At 47.0% G+C, this 17,989-nt stretch overlaps 1 protein-coding gene across 1 annotated transcript in view; it reads right to left on the minus strand.

Moving 5' to 3' along the window:
- Window positions 1-16,304, minus strand: part of SGCD (sarcoglycan delta) — a 355,601-nt gene extending 339,297 nt beyond the window's left edge. Inside the window, exon 1 of the mRNA XM_080398161.1 lies at window positions 2,816-16,304. The gene's annotated coding sequence lies outside the window, so the exon portion shown is untranslated. The remainder of the gene's footprint in view (window positions 1-2,815) is intronic.
- Between the last annotated feature and the right edge of the window lie 1,685 nt (window positions 16,305-17,989).

Here is a 17,989-nt window from a genome sequence, read left to right on the forward strand (position 1 = left end):
GAGTGTTGATTTAATGGTTCATTTATCAACCCCTCTGAATATTAAGCAATTCATTTTGACTTAATTTGGACAATTCAATTTCACCCATCCTTTCTCCCCTTGAAAAATGCGAATTGCTGTCTAGGGAGAAGCTGTTTTAAAAGTTGACTTAACAGGAAGTACTTGGATCCATGGATTTTATACCCTTTCATAGCCTGATATATATTTTATCTGATTTTTTTTCTTTGCCTTTCACACATTATACCCGAAATTCACAACTGCTAAAGCAAAGATACTTGAATGAGCGTTCTTGACACTGCAGACCAAAATGCATCTTCTGCAGTACTAGCTACTCCCGAAGACGACCACCAGAAAATTAAGTGCATTGTCAATACAACCAACAAGCCTATGAAAATCTGTAATACTTAGGGAAAGGAGCTTCTCACTGAAATTCCATTACTTTTCTGAGAAAGTTCTGTTACTGGATACACTTCCCCAATAGGGGAAAAAAAAAAAAAAAAAAAAAAAAAAAACAATGCAGGAAACACTTGTGCTTTAGCCTCGCCTGGAAGCGGTGCGCGGTACCCAGAAGTTTGCATCCCGGCGGGCGCCCAGGGCGACGCGCAAGCCCCGCTGCGGGGCTGGCTGGCTCCGGCGCGGCTGCCCGGGACCTGCCCCGCCACCGACCGGCGGCGGCGGCTCCGCGGGACCCACCGGGGGTCGCCGCACCCCCCGCACCTGTTGGTCACCCCCGAGGAACCCAGCCGCATGCCTCGCCCAGCCAGGCGCTCCCACGGATTTTATCTGCCCCCCCCGCCCCCGGATCCAGCCAGATTCCTGCCTCCTTCCACCTGCTGCTCCCGGGGGGCTGAATCCTCCGTTCCGCAGCACCCGCACGCTTTTAACGTTCTGCTCATCGGCTCCGTCCCACCGCTCACCCCGGTCCCCGGCAGCACCCCCGGCGGGTCACTTCCCAAAGTCCCCTCCCCACGGCCGTGACCGCACGGCTCCGGGAGCCTCGCCCACCCACCCCCCAGGCACAGCACAGCCCCCCCCGCACCGCTCGGCCGAGCCTTCCGGAGGGCCCGGCAGCATCCTCCCGCCGCAAACGGCCACTTTTCCCTCCGGCGATGCGAACCCGGAGCCACGGCGCCGCGAGGGCGGAATGCGCGGGGCCGCGGCGGGGGGAACCGGCGGGGGGGAACCGGCGGGACGCGGCTCCCCGCGAAGGGCAGCTCCGGCCGGAGCCCGAAACTCCGCCAAGTGCGAGAGCGGGGCCGGGCCGGGCAGAGCCGCTCGGGGCCCGCGGCGGCACTCACCTGGGCGGCGGGGCGGGTCGGCCCCTCAGGAGATCATGCCGGCGGGGCCGCCGGGGCGGGAGCGCGGGGCCGGCGGCGGAGCGGCTCCTCCGGCAGCGGGGGCGCGGCGCTGCCTCACGCCGCGGCGCAGAGCCGCGCGCCTCCGACACGCGGCCGCGGCGCCCCGGCCCCGGGGGGGGGGGGGGGGGGGGGGGGCGGGACCGGCTGTGCCCGCCCCGCCCCGCCCGGCCGCGCCCACCGCCCCGGGGCCGCGCCGCTGCCCGCCGCCGCGTCGCCTCGGCTGCCCGCCCTTGTCCCCCCTGTGCCTTTCTCCTGTCCCCCCGCGTGCCTCACTTCGCGCCGCTCCCTCCCCTTTCCCCATCCCCCTTTTTCCTGACCCCCCTTTCCCCACCGCCTCCCCCCTTTCCCCCCACCGTTCTTCTCCCTTCCTCCTCCTTTCCCCCCGCGTGCCTCACTGCTCGCCGCTCCCTCCCCTTTTCCCATCCCCCTTTTTCCTGACCCCCCTTTTCCCGCCGCCTCCCCCATTTCCTCCCATGTTTATTCTCACCATCCCCTCCTATTTTCCCCCACCTTTTATTTCTTTCTCCTTTCAGCCCACTTTCCTCCCTTGCCCCCCACGTTCCTCATTTCTCCCCTTCTTGCCATCCCCTCCCATTTTCCCACCCCCCTTTTTCCTGCCCCCCTTTTCCCATCACCTCCCCCATTTCCCTACATATTTCTTCTCCCTTCCTCCTTTCCCAATCTTTTTTATCCTCTTCCTTTTCCCCGTTCCTCTTCCTTTTCCCCATCCCTCTTTCTACCAAAGCCTTTCAGCAAAGTGGCCAACAGCCAAGCAGCCTCATCCCCCAAGACGCCAGCCAGGGGCCGGGGGGAGCAGCTGGCCCCGGGAGGAGCAGGCAGCAGCACCCCCGATGTGCAGCACCCACACCCCACATCAGCCCCCCAGGACCTGACCGGACCCGACCAGGCAGGAGGGCACCGCCAGGGCCACCCTTCCCTGCTGCCCTTGGCAGGGTTAAAATAAGCTGGTGCAGTTTTTCCAAAGGATCCAGCAAAAATCAGGGATGCAAGGTTTAGTGTGCACTGAATCCCGAGCAGCCCACCCTGCTTCTGGCAGCGCTGGCATGCCCCCAGCACCCCAGCACCCCAGCACCCCAGCACCCCAGCACCCCAGCACCCCAGCACCCCAGCACCCCAGCCCTTGGGTCCAGCCGGTCCCCGAGTGCCCAGCCCACACAGCACCACGGCGGCAGCAGGCGCTCAGCTCTCCGGCGTGTGGGAAGGGGGTTCAATATCAACATGGCTCGTTTTCCCGTTGAGTTTTCCATGTTGGAGAGGGGAGGGGGCGTGGTGGAAATGGATTTTTCTACCTTAAAAATTTGGTTGTTCTGCCGCTATACTCAAATGTTTTGGTTTTACCAGATGGCCACGAATGCTTTCCTTCCACATTTTATTCTGAAGCTAAGGATCAAGGTAAAAAATTGAAAGAGTTTGCAATAAACTCAGTAGCTACTGACCTGGTTGCCAGGAGAGGTTATCCTTGCATTCTTGGAGAACTCGTCCACCACGTGCCCTCTTGCTGCTCTTCCCTCCTCTCTGTGAGCCCCGGCCACTCACTGCCCCTAAAATTCCAACAGAGTGTCGGGGGTTGGTTCATCGGAGGTCTGTAAAGCCACTACCCAACTAAATGACATTAAGGAGGGGGTATAGTTAAAAAACATAAACCTAAGCTGAGGATGTCACCCTGCTTCAGATCTCCTTCCCTCTCTCCAATTTAAGGACTTGAGTTTTTTTCTTTTCTGAGGAAGAGGAATGATGAACCCTGGAATGACTTAAACAGAACTATGGCTGCACAAATCACAGGGATTGCTCCTGTCAATTTAATTGAGTTGTTACTATTAGACTATAAAGTTAATCATTGGCAGAATAGAAATTTTATTCTCACAGAAGTTTGTCAGGAGTTGGTTGTGGTCCTTTTCCTTTGTGAGTCACCGAGTTGCTGCTGTGCCACTGAACCTCCTATCCCTAAATCAGCAACCAGATAAAAGTAAATGAAGTATTAAAAAAACTGATTAACTAGCAAGAAGTTTCTTTCTCCCATCTCAGTATCCCGCAGTTTGAAGGCCTAGCAAAGCTGTTTTCTTGACATACACACACACGTAGGTCATATGGAAAATTCCTGTGTTCGTCTCATCTCCAGCTACCAAAAAAGTGAAAGTACTGAAGAAATTTGACGGACCAAAAGAAAATAAAAGCACATCAGCAAAACTGGGAAGTATCAAGCACTGTAAATTTCAAGCCAGGCCAGCAAGAGAATTGACCTATGGCTCATCATTTTCATTTTTGTTATTCTTTTAATTTTTCGTACTTCCCTGCTGCAAATTCGTGACTGTTGCTGTCCTTCGTTTGCACTGACTTGCACTGTGTGCTGGATCCAGTTGGCCAGCGATGGCAGGGAATGCTAATTCCATTTAGTTACCGGAAAAAAAGCCATAAAAACAAATATGTTTCCCTAAGGCCCCAGCCCAGAGTGATGAAAAATCCAGACCAACAAACATATTTTGTTAAAATCAGTCTTAAGTGTCATCTCTTTTCCCACAGAAAAAAAAAAAAAGTGGGAAAAGAGTATACTAGGCAAACTGAAATAGGAATGATGGACCATTTCCAGCGCTGGTAATTGCATCCCAGATATACCCCCAGAACTGGGCAAGGAGTGACAGCCTCCACCCCAGAACTGGGCAAGCCCTAATCACATTTCAGATGTGCCACGAGCACACACAAATGCCGTAGGGCCATAGCTAAGATTATTTAAAGTTATGGGGTCAGTGACAGCAGCAGCTGCTGCTCCTGACCTCAAGGGAATCACGGTTCCAGTTAACGCAAACTCTTGGCCTCCCGTTTCTTATTGGGACTCACTGGGAGGCAAGCTGTTCTTGGAGCTGCTGCGGTGAGTTCCCAGTGCTGTACTGGGCACAGGCAGCAGCGGCTGCAGGGCCAGAGGGAAAGGCAGTGCAGGCAACGATGAAGTAACTTCTCCTGTCAGAGATGACTCTACTTATTTTCCCTGCCTTTAGAAACGAACAGCTGCTGCTCAGGTTTGCCAGCACCCAGCACTCAAAAACTGTGAGTGAGAGACTCAGAAATAGGGTGTTTGTCTGTAAAACAGTCTAATGTTGATGGGGAAAAAAAAATACTCCCTTTATTCAGCTTGTCATTACTAAGTCTGCAGGGATCATTTTTTTAAGCTTTTTTCCTTAGTTCGTGAGGAGCAGAGATCCAGTCACTTTTTTTTTTTTTTTTTTTTTTTTTTTTTTAAATGAATGCTGGGATTCTAACAGAATCAACTAATTCCAGGAGCTGAGGCTTCAAGATAAAAAGAAAAGTATACCATGTTGCAAAGCTCACAATGCAATCTCATTGCATTGGCACTGGCAGAGGTTCACTTGGCTCTGGAAATAATAAAGTGGGAGACTGAAATGACAAACAAACCGGAGATCCAAACCGAAGTATCACCAGGGAATGCAAAGCAGATGGCCAGCTAAAGAAGACCAGCCCAAAGAATCGCTACAGTCTTTGCAGGATGATTACCGACAACATCCACCCTGGTGGCCTCCTTCCTCTGAGCTTGCCTGGCATGTTTTGCATCTTGATGTCCTTATCATGAATTATTATTAAGAGGAGTAAACAAGCTGGAGAGTCCTCTCAATTGCAAATCATTTGTGCACTCTCATAGTAAATAAGGAGATTCAAGAGCATTGGAGAGCCTGCACGAGGGTCACAGGAACAGCTCTACATTTCTATGCCATGTTGGGCTTGCATGGCTTTAACCGGTCATTTAGCTATCACCAAGATAACATCGGTATGTGCTTTCAGGAGCAACGCTTTCAGCATGCTTCTATTGAAATGTCTGCTTTGTTTCAATATGCCATAACATTATTTTGTCAAGAGAATTTATTTAAAAGTTGCAAAATTAAACCTGTGCTAAACAGAAGCTGGCACAACGGAAATTAGATTTTGGGACTTCCCATAAATATGCAAGTGTGAGCATATGAAATCACATGTAGCAATTCATTTCCAGAAAAAGGAAAAAAACCTAAATTACATTGTCTTCTGTCATATCCGGTTTGCTCAGCAGAGGAAAACAGGTGAACATCAACTGTGACCACTTGAACTAAGCAGTGAGGTAAAACACCCCGTAGAGCTCCATTGGGACTGATCCTTCCTCCTCACCCTAATCAACACGTTGGTTTAATAGAGAAGAAAACAATTATCATGGAGCAGGATTCAGACTGCCAGGCCCAGCAGATTCTCCGTGCTGCCAGACAGGATTTCTCCTTAGTTTATGTCCATCCTTAGCACCTAGCAAAGCTGACCTGTCTTGTGCTTCTAAGCATATAAACAATGTCTTCAATTTTCACTCTTTTCACCAGTCTAGAAACGCAATGTTTAACACTGACTGAAACCTACATGCCCTCCTCTGCGGCCATTCACAGGGATCAGGACTTGGAACTTTGGACTCAATAAGAAAAGTTTTTCCACAAGCACCTAGAATTAAATCCTACTCGCCATATTTGTGGGTGTTGCTCCATTACTTGCCAGTTTGAAATAAGCAGGATTTAATCACTTGTGGCTGACAGTGAATTACAGCCCCTCATGAAGGGATGGAGCACTCCTGTCCACCTCTCCCAGCCCGTCTGCTCACAGACTGGTGCATCACTGGAGCACAGCCAGGCAGCTGTAGGAATGCACTGAGTGAATAAGGTCTTCCTTCCCTATCAGCCAATAAAGATAATTACACAGGCCAGCATATATTAATTTGGGTTCAGTCCTCTTTCCACTCAAATTAATGCCGGTTTTGACGTTGAGGCTGATGTTAGCAGAAGCTGGCCCAACATTATGGAGCTAAAATTAGACTGCTGCTGCCATTTGCAGGTCTCACCCCTTTCCCCATACCAGCTGAGGGAGTTACTGGCCCAGCTGGGAAGTGGTACTCACTGGAGGAACAGCCCGGGTATCCCAGGCACGCCGCCGATGGGATCTTGACACCCACTGCTGGAGCTGCGGCAGTGCGAGCCCCACGGCCATCCGAGCCACGCGATCTCCACCCCGCAGCACCGCAGCCGGACCCCCCGGCACGCTCACCCCTCTGGGACTCATCTGCCAAACCCAGCGCTAAACGAGGGCAGGGAAGGAGACACACACAGAAAATCTTTATCCACCGGGGCTTGGGGTCAGGGGCTGGCAGCGACCGGTGAGGATGCCCACACGGGTGTGCGACACGCACCGCTGTCCTCAGAGATTCCCCACGCAGGGCTGTCGGATTTTTATCCAGTTTCCACAACGCCGAAGTCGCTTGTTATCAATATTGGTGATGCCACTCGAAAAATCAGCGGAAATCCATCACAGCCCGTGAGGTTATTCTGGTGTAACGAACAGCCCTCGTATCTCATTTTTCAGAAGCCAGACTCAGCCCTTACGTCTCCATTTCTGTACTGCGCAAAGCCACATAGGTGGAGACTCGACGCAAGGCTTGCAGGGCTGTTCTGCAGTCCGGCAGCTTGCAATCGCCCTGCATGCACGCAGATGTGGCAGCACACTGATACACACACGCACACATACCCTCCACAGTTTTCCTCCAAAACAGTACTTTTTCTTTCAGGCAGCAGCCTGCCTATCGGTGTGCCTGGTACAGATAGACATTTACCAGCAAAGCTGAAAAGCCTCCTCAGCCACGCTTCCATCGAGCGCCCCGATTTGCACATATCTTGGAAATACAAACAGTTCTTCTTTTTACATATTCTGCTGCCACAGTAACTTTGCAGACAACTTTGCTTACTGGACTTGTTTGATGGTGGGTGTAACTACAGCAATAGCTTGCCTGCTACTCAGAGCACAGTCACATGCTGGGATTGCTCATACGCCGCTCCGATTCTCTAACGGAGGGAGAGAGAGAAAGAAAGAGAAGGGAGGAAAAGGCAACTATTTCTAACGGAGACACATTCCTCTGTCGCCTCTGCCTCAGCTACGAATGCTGTTACACTGATTTCCTTTAACCAGTCAATCCCCCCCTGTTTCCACAAACACGGAAAGCGCCTGTTTATAACTCCAAACTCCCAGCCTTCTGCCAGATAGCATTTGCCAATCAACTGCCAAGGCAAGCTTTACACAGGGAGAGGGAAAAAAAAAAAAAAAAAGAAAGAAAGAAAGAAAGAAAAAAAAAGGAAGGAATGTCAGATTAAACAGATCAGCTCTGATTCTTACCTTCAGAAGCCGACTTCGTTCAAAGCCTGCAAATACTTTTACTTTGCTGGAAGTCTCTGAACTATTTTTAGCATCCCTCGGGGATGCCATATAGGGAGAGCAGCCCCCTCCCTATCATTACTAATCTGCCTAACATAACAGCAGGACACCTGCTGCCAGTTAGTCATGGTTTGTGTGAAGCTAATGGTATATATATAGGCCAAACATAAAGACAATTGCTTATTTTCCTCCATACTCCATGTCTTGTTTGTGTCTTCCTGTTACTCTAAGCAAATCAAATCAGTGCAAAGAAGGCAGTGTAAAGAAGAGAAACACACAAGGAAAAATCGTGTTCTGTTCAGACTAGAAGCTCTAGAGAGGTATAGCAGAATTAAGCTTCTTGATATTTGTGGCATGTATACCAGTGTGTATATGTATACCTGCCCTTTTACACGTGCACAGAGTGATTGTGCTTTTGCAAGCTCCGGCTCTGATACATGCAAACCAGTGTTTTCCTTGCAAACATGAGTGGAAATATAATGATTACAAATCTAAAGTTCCATCCTGAAGCCATCTTCCCTACTCACACACAGCAAGAAAGAATAAGCACAGGGACATGTAGGGGAAACTCAGGTTTATAACCTGCTAGCATGGGGAAGAGAAACCTACCACGTTCCAGATCGGAAGCAGAGGTAGCTCAGTGGTTGTAGACTGGCTGTTAAACATCAGCTGTATTCCCCGTTGTTTTCTTCACAGCCATTACTTGCAGTGACAAAGATATCTATAGAACAAGCCTTTGGTCTGTGCTAGGAGCCTGATTTAGCTCTCCCCTCCAAGCCATGCATTTCATCCTTATGGGCTGCACTTCGAAACTTTTGAGAGCTGCAGTAAAGAGCTGCTGTTCGGCTTTGTGATGTCTGGAAGATCTCTCTTTTATTCCTTTCCTGTCTCCTTCTCCCCTTTGGTTTTCTTTCCCCCCTTCCCCCCAGAACGTGAAATTCTGGTTATTTCTGTCTCTGAAGAAAGGCATTGTCCTAAATCTTCTGCCTTGGACATGACTTCCATTCGTGATGGATACTGGTACTCACTCATCTTAACCTTAGCTCACCCTACTGTCCTTAAATTCTGTAACACAGTCAGTCTTATTAAAGACAATGGTAAAATGTCCACTGACACCAGTGGAAATGGGATAGGCACTTGCAGGAGATGCTAGAAGACCTCACAATAACCCTAACAGTCATGACCAAGAATCAGCATTAGGCATTGCAACACATGAAGCCATACCCTGACTGATATAACCACATAAACTTATATCTTCTCCCATAGAAAAACACCTGAAGTATTCAGTGGAAAATGAAAAACTTACTGTAGGTTTATAAAACTATTGTATTGACAGTACTGCAGGAGAAGGACTTTAAAATACATATAAAGTAGATACATCTGTTTCCAGAGAACTCTGTAGAATTTCAAACACACATCTTTGGAGCCTTGCTTTTTTTTCTCTCCATTCAACACACACACACACACACCCACACACACACACACACCCCTCCTTCTTCTGCTGAACTGGACAAGGGATGGCAGAAACTAATAAACACTCCCAGCCTGCCTGGTTCACCTTCTCCAAGAGGGGCTGGACCAGGCAGCAGCAAATGGTCAAATTTTCCTTCTTTGAGCAGTTTAGGGACATGTGCTACATAAAACGCTTCAAAAGATGAATGAACCTCACAAAAAATTTGCATTTACATATGTTCTAGGCTCTCTGAACGGAGTTCAGAAATGCATTTCAAGCCCAGTAATTTAAGACAACCCCTGACAAACCAACAACCTTACCACCTGAAATCACCATCTGCCAAATCCTGAATGTATGGGGGAAAGGTAACAAGCCCCAGGTATCAACTCTGGGTCTCCTCCACCAAATAAAGGTGTAAAAAAAAAAAAAAAAGGTCATTGGTCCTTTCCCTTTTATATCCAGCTGCTTCCCCAGGTTCTGCTGTAGCAGAAGCAGCAGCATTTCAGGCAGACAGACCCTGAAGCATGTACAGTTTTCCTAAGGAGTGTGGCAGTGACCCACAGGCTCTGCGGTCCTCGATTCCCCCCTAGTGACCAGCGCACACCGAGGGTATGGGCTCAGCTGCAGCCTTCGCACCAGCAGAGCTGCTGCATCTCTCAAGCACCGGCAGCAGGTCTGGCTCTGTGCTTCGGTCCTGCTGGCCTCTCCCGTGCCAAAAAAAAACCCACCCCAAACCCCCTCTTCACACCCGCCTTCATCTCAGGAGGACAGGAGTAACCAGCTGTGACAGGGAGAGTTACAAATCCAGCTCCGAGGGTCAGTTTTCCCCTGCCATTCCTCCTACGAGCGTGCCGTTAACATATTAACTAACACAGTGCCTTTGTATGTCTGCTAAACACAAAACTAGAAGAAGGAGGGAAAAAAAACCAAACCCAAAGCCCTTGGCATATCTGCCTTGAATCCCAATTAGAAAAGAATTGTTTGCTTTAATTCTAAATGTATTTAGAATATGGAGCATATATTTCCAAAGGATGTTTTGTATTTACAGCGTGTCTGTCTGGTTATACTGCTGCAATGTAATTGTTTTCCTGCTGAGAATTATAGCAGTGAAGTTACTCTGGGTACGATTACAGCTAATTATAGTTTCACTTTGGAATTTAAAGGTTCCCCTGCAACTCTCCCTGCTTCCCACTTAGAGGCACTGGCCTTGGAGCGTGTTGTGGATGCTGCCTGTAACTGTAGTAACTGAGGTCCCTAAGGTCACTGTCAGCTACGTGACACGTGGATGTATTTGAGGTTCAGTTGCTAGAAAGGGGTAAGTCATTACGGTAGTGGTATGAGGGGAAATCTATATAGAATATCCTACACTGAGGCTGGAGGAGAGGCAGCCTAAGCCAAAACTTTTTTAGGTCTCCACAAGAAGGCAGCGATCCCGTCTGGGTGAGGCTTTGGGAGCAAGAGCCCTGCAGAATTTGTATCCAGATGGGGGACTTTTGGCAGAAAGCAGTTATGTTCAGGGTGGCTGACAGCTAAGAGCAGGGAGACGGTCACTCCTGTGCAGAATCAGCACAAGGCGACTGTCATCACATCAGAAGCAGAGCCCCACAGCCCAGGTGCGATGGCAGGCACAGCTGAGCCAAGCCGTGGTGAATATATCCACTGATCCCTAGTGGGAAACACTTCTCGACATTTTTCATAACTGTAGTTGTTCCTTTTGCCTCTAAATCTTTAAAGCTTGATGCTGGAATCAGGTTCGCATCATAAATCTCTTTCTTCTCTCATACCTTTGCCTGTCGCTGCTGATACTGCTGAGCAGAGAGCTGAGCCCCGGCTGTGCTGGAGCAGCCCAGGACAGCCTCAGCATCAGTTTGGCACAAACCACGTTGATGGCGGCAGAGCAATTCCGGCACCCAAAGAAACCCTGCCAAGCCCCAGCAGCCAGATGGGATAAGTTGCTCCGGGGAAGCCCCATCACTCCCCCTGCCCTGGACAGTGCAACTATGGGAGCAAATGTGCTCTGCTGCTGAGCTTCAAAACAAAATGTCAATGAGTTTCCAGATTAAAACATAAAAAATGCATGAGCAACAACTGTTGCATGCAAGGAAGCTAGTAACACTGCTAGAGTTTTTCCTTTCAGAACCAGGTAAGATTATTTTTAATATCAGTGTGTTCATATGCAGTTATAGTTTCATCAAGCTGAAGGCCAGGAAGACTCATTAGATCTTCATTTGACCTTATAACAAACCACTGTATTTTATCCAGCTCTTTCTAATTGAACAGAGCTGTAAGTCCCAAGAAAAGCAGCAAGTCTTACTCTGGAGCCATCAAAAAGTAGAGAAACGTCTTTTTTTCTCTTGATAATTTGTTCTACTGACTCAAGTCATCTCACAGTTAAAAAAACAAAACCAAAAAACCCTCACCAAACCCATACCTCATTTAATGATACCTGGTTCAGCTTTCAGATACGGGGTTTTCTTTCATTTTTCTCTGCTTTTATGAGAGTATTTTCTTCCCAGAAACAGACTCATGCACAAAAAAATCACCTCAGACCTTTTTTTGGTCAATGAAACACACTGAGCCTTTCAGGCCTCCTATTGTAAAACATTTCCTCAGACTCTCAAACAATTTTAGCCATTCTTTCTAAACCCATTCTCCAACTTTTCCGTATCCTTTCAAAGTTTCAACGCAATATTTTGCTATTTGAGGCCTAGTTTTAGCGATGTTGCACATAAAAGTAGAATTACCTCTGTTCCTGTTATTCACTACTCCCTTTATATATTTAAAGGCCACATAAATTCCTTTTGCCAGGTCATCGCAGCGGGATGGATGATGCGCAGAGGCTTTGCGGAGCGCTGCTCCCTTCATCCCGTGAGCACTACCCGTGCTCCTGCCTGCAGGGCTCTGCCCTTGCACAGACCAACACATGGTTTGATGGATTCCTCGTCCTCTTTACCAAAAGATTCGGCTTCCCCAGTGCCAGTCTCCTTGCCTCTTCATGGCGTACCACTCTCTTGATCTTTGTGCTTTGCAAAAATTTTTCATCTTGTGTTTTGCTACAGACCATTGATGCAAACAATGGGGAGCTTTGGGACTTGCACTTGACCCTAATGTGGCCCACAAACCAGAGGTCCATTCAGCCCTGATTCTTCATTGGCAGCTACTTGTTGAGCTCTGTCAGGCACCTCCTAATCCATTTAATGTATATTCTAATGTTACTGAATAGTGCTGATGTTTAATCAGCATGCTATTCAGTGCCAAGTCAAACACCTTACAAAAGTCTAAATGCACTAAATTTATACAATCGTTCTTGTCAACCAGACATGTAATATAATCAGAGAGTGAAAATTAGGTTTCTTTGATAAAGTTTGCCACAAAACCATGTTGTTTAGACTACTTACTAATTTACTTTTGCATCAACTTTTGAATTATTTAACCCAGAATGGCTACGAACTAACTAGCCTGCTTGAGTCTTCGGAAATACTTCCACATAACAACCTTCTCACTAAAATTGATCTACATGTTTCATATGAGTGGGTGGGCATTAGCTTATTCCCAAGACAGGTCTTTCAGGGAGACTGGACTGGATTTGCTCCTTTCTGGAAGGTTTCACAGGAAAATTTGGCTTTGATGGGACCAGATGCCTAATGCAGGGGCACAGTACCCTGCTGCTCTCAGTACCCCTTCACATCTGCCCTGCTTACAAAGCCTCACTAGCACTCCTAAGGTAAACAGGCGTGCAAAACCAAATTTTTTTCAGTTTATTTATCTTTGCAAAAGCTCAGAAATAACTTTACCCAAAGAGAAAAAATGTGACTTGGGGCATCTCTGCATGCATCTGGCAGCAGACAGCAGTTGCTGCATGTGATTTTGTGATTTAGGGCCCCAGATATATCTGCTCTTTAATACATGCCAGGGACATAATTTTACAGAGTGAGGGATGGTCATGTTTAGGAAGGGATGCAGCTGCTGAGAGGGTATTTGTGCCTGGTTTTCGTGTAAGGTCCATCCACAAAGACAAAAATGTCTTTGTACCAAAATCCACCTCTTTTTGTTCAGCCCAGGTTATTTGAAGGAGCCTAAAGGTATCCATGAACCTCACTCCTTTTGCCCATTCCCCACGCTACTCCTTTAAACAAGTTCATTTTGTCCTGCCAGAACCGCTGTTGCCTACCTCATCAAATAATAACGAAACCTCAAGGAATTCAGCAGAGAGCTGTATGTTTTTCACATAAAGACACGGCGGTTTCTCAGTGCTCCTGCTGTTATTCAGAAATCATGCAAAATGAAGCTGAGGCAGCGAGCAAAGCAAGGTACAAAACCGAAGCCTTCATACTTCATGAGCACACCTCATTTGCTCTGCTGTCAGTAACTCAAAACCCCAATGAAAAGAGGAGGGGGGGTGGTGTGTGTAAAGAAGACATAAAAGAAAAGGAGTAATTGTATGCAAGACACTAGACTTATCACTTAGCTTTTGGCAAAATACTGACTCCTGAATGATCTTTGTCAAATCTCCTAAAAAAAACAGCCTCTAGGTGATGAATCTTGCCACAGGCATTAAATGGGGTGCTGCTGGGAAAAGAAAAGAAGGGAAATGGAAAAGAAGACTTAATTTTAATTGAGTAAACTACCGATGTCTGCATTTGGTCACAGCTCTTGTGATTTGGAAAAGTAAGATGCTTGAGGGCTTGATTTTTGTTTGTTTTAAATATTCATGGCATTTTAACTGTTTTCTATGCTGGGCTTGGTGGACCTGGGGGTAAATGGCTGAACCAGCTTGGCATTCCGGCAGCAACCAGCCTCCACGGCAGCACAGCCAGCTCCTAAGGACACGGCCGAAAACGAAGGCGGGAGAAGAAAACTTGCAGTGAAGGCTCTGCTGGGACCCCTCACACTGGGAGCTGAGAGGACTTATTGATTCCAGGAGGGAGATGGATGAATGTGCAGCGTGTCTGTATCAGCCATCCAGACTGATTTTGGATGGTTCTGTGTGCTGACATTTCACTGTGACCTGGGTTTCTGCGCACACTTTACCCCAACTATTGAAACTAGAAAAGGACAGTACGATGAACTGGTAAGCAGCAGGGAGGAAGAAGAAGAAAGTATTTGTTATCTAGAGCAATGATTTATCACTTCCAGACAGCACGGCATGATAAAGAATAGTCTTGTGGATAAAGAATTGATTTGAGACTGGGAGAAACAGGTCTGTCCCAACCTCGGCTGCAGGCTTCCTGGCAGAGCTTGGACCTGCCAAATAGAGACATAAAACGGAAAAATCACTCCCTGTCCCAGATGTGGTCAGGGGGGTGGTCCGTGCCATACTGACAAGCCCTACTGCAAAGCCCCAGCTAAAATCCCAAGGAAGAAATCTGCATTATGTAAAGTAACCTGGATTTTTCATCATTTAAAAAGTGCCATAAGCAAGGCTGAGATATTCCACACGCAGCCTGCCGGTTCCAGTTTCACTCTAATCACTAATCAACGTTAATTCAACACTAACTTAGGACTCGATTTCTTCACCCAGCTCATGGTGGCATCAGGCAACCCATCCAATAGTGTCTCTCTCAGATTCCTTTTTTTGGAAGTGATTTTTAAAAATCAGTTTAACTGATTTAAGAATACTCGTTAAGTGTCAGCTGCAGGCGGGAGAAGATAGTTATTGGTCTGGTTTTAGAAAGAATTTTTGGCTCAGTTTCTTCTTCCTACCCTACTCATCACTGATGTATTTTTAAATGAATCCTAAAATACACACCAGGAAACTCTATTAAATAAAAATCATGAATGGCATGCAGACTGTGCTATTACTGTGCATAAGAAGATAACAAGACTCAAGAGACTGCCCTTTACATTCTGCTGCTCTTGCTAACTACAGACCTGGCCCAGCCATCGCACACGTTCCATGAAGAAGGGAGAGTGCCATGAGCCCTAAACAATATGCCTGGAAAGACGCTGGAGGAATAAGAGATCAGAGAGATAATCGAGATGCCATGAGCTGCAGCTCTCTGTGTTCAATTAACTAAGTGATTGGACATGCACAATCAGAGATCCCAAACGCATCGTTTGTAGGTTATCAGCGATATTGGACATCAGATGGAGTGGCGCTGGACTCCCCCTGCCAACAAACTGGAGGAAAGAATTAGAATTCTGAAAGCTTTTTAAAGCCAGACTCTCACCTCAAGACACAATAAAAGAAAAGCTTTTAGATCATTCCTGGCAGAGGAGTTGGAAAGCTGCCACGCTCAGACGGAGTAACTATGGTAATCCATATCAGGTTGCAGAAATCATCTTTAGCATACAGACTTTTAAGCCCTCCAAGAAGCTTTCTTCCTAATCTACTTAAAAATAAAAAATAAAGGGTGTTTCAAGGTCAAACAGTACCAATAATGGGATCAAAGACACTGAATGAGAAACGGGTCGAGGGTGCGTGTCCCTGAGCACCAACCGCTGTCTCTGCGAGGCAGGAGAGCTCTCGGGAGGCGGCAGCTGGGTCGGGGACAGACATCCCTGCCTTGTGCTCTGCACTGCCATGTGAGCTCCATCATCTATCATCTCCAAAGAAGACTGTACAATTAAGATGCACTGCAGAAAACTTGTGCTTAATTGCTTTGATGCTTAGATGATTGAGAGCTGAATACATTAGTGTGTCAAAATTACCAAACACAAAGGCCTTGATTCTGTTCTTTTCTGTGCTGGTGTAAGTGATGCCCAGAGTTACTCTTCATGGGCACCTGAGGATTGCTGGAGCTTATTTACGTAGGCAGACCCAGCCCTCAGTGACACTCCAACCCTGTTTCAATACTTGGGGTCACAGTGTGCCTGGTCGAAAGGAATTTGGTTCTATCATTCACTATAGGCAGAATTAGGAGCACAGAAAATCAAATTCCATTATTTTAAAACTAGTTCAAAGCCAAACTCCGCTACATAATTCCCCGTGATACGTGTAGCCCAAACTTTCGCCCTGCTTCACCCTGTTGTGTGCACGCAGCAGCCTACGCTATCTATTCAACTCCACGAGTATTCCTCAAGTATTTGAGGGACCCCTGCACTTCACCGAGTACCCTTGAAATTAAAGGGAAATGAGTATCATTTGGAGCTGGACCCAAAAAGGATCAAGAAGAGTAAACGTGGCACAGAGGCATTTGAGGGAACAGGTGACCTGTGACCAACAAAAAGCCTTACACATTGAAATCACAAACAGCTGCACGGTAAGGAAGACATATCCGACTTCCTCGAGTCTCTGCTGCTTTACTTTGCTGCCTGCTGAGCCAGACAGCAGCTCTCTCTTCTTGCAAAGATGGGAACATCTCTGATGATGAGTCCAACACAATGTCAAAACTGAAAACAGTTCCACATCGATCTTAAGCTAAAGGGCCAAAATCTCAGGGATCAGGCGTCTATCACCAAATGCATGTTCACACATATTCTCTTTTTATTTTTTTTTTAATACTTCGGCTGACATTTTCCTCAGTTATGGGGCTGGTTTTTTCCTTTCCTTATATGCAAAATGATTGTACTTGCATGCACAAAGCAGCTGAATGCTTATCTGGCTGGTTTGTTCGTATAAAGACAATACAGGGCAAACATCTGTGTTTTGGGGGGAAAAATAAATAGATATCCAAAAAAAGCATGTAAGGAAAAAGCCTCAATAACAATAGGCACAGCTTTGGAGATGCTTTGAAAATCAGGGCTAAAATATCAATTTTTCTTGTTCTGTGTTGTAATGACAAGATACTGAATTGCTATGACTTCAGTAGTCCATAACTTAATTTTATTATTTTTGATCTAACGGTGTTAAGCATATTCCTTGGGTATGTGTTAAACATTGTACTCACTAAACATTAAGGTGGTTTTTGGTCTTACACTTGTCTGTAATTTGATATTAGAATTTAGATCATTCTCTTCAATTGTTGGGTGCAGTAGCTGGGGAAATCCCTAACCTGCAATTTAGAAGGAAAAAAAAAAAATTAAGCTCAGTCAGAGTCTCCAAGAAGAGGATCTTTTTATGGGACTGCTGCGTTACAGGTGAAGGTCTCTCAGTTACATCCTCCAAACAGGTCTGACAAAGTTACTGGCAGCACTCAGGATACAGCAGGGGCCGATAATTTGAAGCTCAAGATGTGTTGTGCATGATGTCACTTTTGCCTGCTCTTTTTTATTTTTGCTATGATCTCACACCATTTGCAGCAACCCCATTCCCATCCCTAACGCTAGGCTGTGTGTGCCGTGTTTCTGCACCCGCTCCCCGGGAAGGCAGTGAAGAACAAGGGGTGCTGGGCAGGGCCACCATGACGGAGGCAGCAGGAGCATCTCTTGTGGCTGAGCTGCCGTGGGGCAGAGAGCAATGCCGGGCTCCACTGCGGATGCCCTGGGAGAGGGTTTCACCCTCAACTGCAGTGCCCAATTTGGTCCCTTTTCTTCCAGGACCAGCTGCTACTGGGTACAAAGCAGCAAGTGGAAAGAGTTTCAAACTGATATTTGCAAATAATTTGCACGTGCAAAGTGCTGCTAGGCTTTGGGTCGTCTGCCCTTGATTTTTTTGCCTTCTTATGGACACAGCTATTGACACAGGAAGAAGTAAGATATGCAGTAATTCATTCAATAATAAAAAAAAATAATCTAATAAATCTAGTTCATAAATTAAGCCTGCAATGAAGGCAGATCATTGCTCTTCAGCCATTTGCATAGCACCCTGCTGGCCTGCCTGGCTGGTTTTTAGTTTAGGGAGAATATTCACAGCCAGTCACCCAGTGTGCATATGTTGATTTTAAGACACTGAAGTATATTTTTAGAGGAGGTTCTGGCATTTATGTATCTTTTGTAAATATTCCAGAGGATTATTTATTAGATTAAAAACTTTTTTTTCTTTCCCCAGAGAGAAACTGTCTAAACAGATTATAGTGAATTTCAGGATTTGTGGATACAAAATAGAAAACTTCTAGCT

This window comes from Falco punctatus, assembly GCF_963210335.1.
Source record: "Falco punctatus genome assembly, chromosome: 8".
NCBI lineage: Eukaryota > Metazoa > Chordata > Aves > Falconiformes > Falconidae > Falco > Falco punctatus.